General features: G+C 31.6%; 1 protein-coding gene across 8 annotated transcripts in view; it reads right to left on the bottom strand.

Annotated features, from left to right (window-relative positions):
* The window catches only part of LOC122256433 (carboxypeptidase D), a gene marked incomplete at its 5' end in the record, with an annotated part of 26,828 nt that overhangs the window by 17,951 nt on the left and 6,377 nt on the right, over positions 1–2,500 (bottom strand).

Genomic DNA, 2,500 nt, shown 5'->3' with positions numbered 1-2,500 from the left:
ATAATCATCATCATCCTAATTATGATCATAATAATAATAATAATAAGAGTAACGATGATGACAATAATAGTAATGATGATAATGATAATGACAATAACAGTAATAGTAATGGTAATATTAATGATAATAATAACAAATATGATATTCATAATAATAAGAGAAATTATTAGGAGTTAAATGAGCTTCCTTAACAATGATAAAGATTAACAAGGAGAACATTCTCCATGAATTCAAATGAAAATTGATCAAAAGCGAGATCAATGCTTTCACGAGATTAGAAAGTAACTGAAACTAGGCGCGACATTTCCGTAGACTTTAACCCTACGAGAGCTATGGATGACGCAAAAGAATGGCAATAAACAAATTTTAAACATATTTATACTACTATTACTACTACTACTAATGATAATAATAATGATAATAATAATGATGATAATAATAATAATAATAATAATATTGATAATGATTATGATGATAATTATAATAATTATGCTCTTAATCACAATGCTATTGATGATAATAATAATGACAATAATAATAATGATTATAGTAATAGTAATGGAAATGTAAAACAAATCTCCGACTTTACGATTAGAGCTGAACTCCTCCTCAAGTGGAAACAAGAGAAGAGAGAGTAGGAAAACAAAATCGCAGACATGTGAACAGATTGATGAATAGATAAACTGGTATACAGAAAGATAGATAAATAGAGTGCTTCACAGACAGATAGATAAATAGATTGATTGATATACAGACAGAAATCTATGTCAAAGAAAAGAGAGATAATGTTAAACTTGAAGAGGATGTTCGTTCGACCCTTCTTACGGTGCAGAAAACTAATTGTATCAATTATGATAACAATAAATAAGTGGAATATATAGCTATATCCTAATTTTGGTAAATTATAATTCAGTCAGAAAACTAAATTTCCGTCTACTGTTCGTGAAGAAATAAGTAAAAACTAAACTAAATTTTGATGTTGTGTGTATATCATGGTGATGATGATGTAAGTCAAGTGTACAGACAGTTGTGAACATTTATAACACATTGTTGAGTGTTGTATAAATGTCGTGGATAGAATAAGAAGAACGATAATTGAATTCAATATATATGCAGTTTTCACACATTATATATGAATATAATCAACATTAAGATAACATTGATTTAGGAGAATGGGAAATCCGACATCAGTAATATATATATCATGATTTAAACAACGTGCAAGCTCTCAAAAAACAACAAATCAAATTACAGAACAAAGGAATTACTCAAAACAAAAACAACATTACGCAACACACAACCAAAGCAGGAACGGCACACGCACAAACGAAGCCAAATTAACTACCCTCAGGAAATGCAACACCACAGACCATGCGTCCTACAGAGAGCACATTTGAGTACACACAAAGAGCTGGGCACACGCAAGTACACATACTGAGTACACTGAGGTTTCAAAAACGAAAACAAACTACAGAGTTGGGCACACAAGCATACACTCGTATAGCTGGATACAAGTATACACACGTTATACTGTCTTCACTATATATGCATAATTTTTTATAGCATATACATACACGAGTGTATTTAGGCAAAGGTATACACAAGTGAATCCAAACAGGTGCTTTGCAGTATCTTTGGATATACTGCTGAATAACACCTGCGTTTTGTATATCCATGAGTTTTTACAGATATAAACCAAATAAAGAGATGTATATAAAAAAAAAAAAAAACTGTGCCCGGACACACAAATGTATACACAGGTAGCTACACAGGCATGGACAATCGTACCGGGAACTAAAATAAATGTGTCTTTATGTGTCTATAAACGCCATGATGGAGATGTGTGTATACGAGTAGACAGACTCCAATAACAGAGATACATTGAGCTAGACAGAAGTTGACTATGTGAATGCCAAACACACAGGCGCAAAGGAACACTTGCGGTTTACACTTGTAGATGTAAATATAAATTGCTTTGTACTCCAGGTATTCATGCAACTTTTTTTTTAGTACTCGAATTGTCACGGATTTATTTGATTATTTTTATTTTTATTTTTTTATTTCTTTTTTATTTCAGTGTCATATATTTAAGTCATTCTTAGAGTGGAGCGTTTAAAAAAAAAGAAAAGTAACCTAACCTCTTTCTCTCCTTTTTAATTATTTTGAGTTTTATTTCATATTTAGGCATGTATTTTCATTACGTTTCTTATCATACACGAGTTTAATTTTTGTTGTTTTAATTCCAACATACGATCTCATTAATCAAAGTAGACGTGACTGTAGAACAATTACTTAAATAAATAAATAATATATATATATAATATCTACGTTACGGTTATCAGAACACAACACGTGACTAGCTTTCAGGCACTTTCAGGCACTCTAACAGCGAGCGTGTCATACGAAAGCGGGCGAGATGGCATAGGTATCCACACGATAACATTCATTCGCTTCAATGGGGAGATACTCCGAGCCAAGACTGCTGGGAGCTATAGGCAAT

The sequence above is a fragment of the Penaeus japonicus genome, unplaced genomic scaffold, assembly GCF_977035675.1.
Source record: "Penaeus japonicus unplaced genomic scaffold, GWHDUDI00000001_assembly GWHDUDI00000034, whole genome shotgun sequence".
Lineage (NCBI taxonomy): Eukaryota > Metazoa > Arthropoda > Malacostraca > Decapoda > Penaeidae > Penaeus > Penaeus japonicus.
This window is presented reverse-complemented; position numbering and strand designations above follow the sequence as displayed.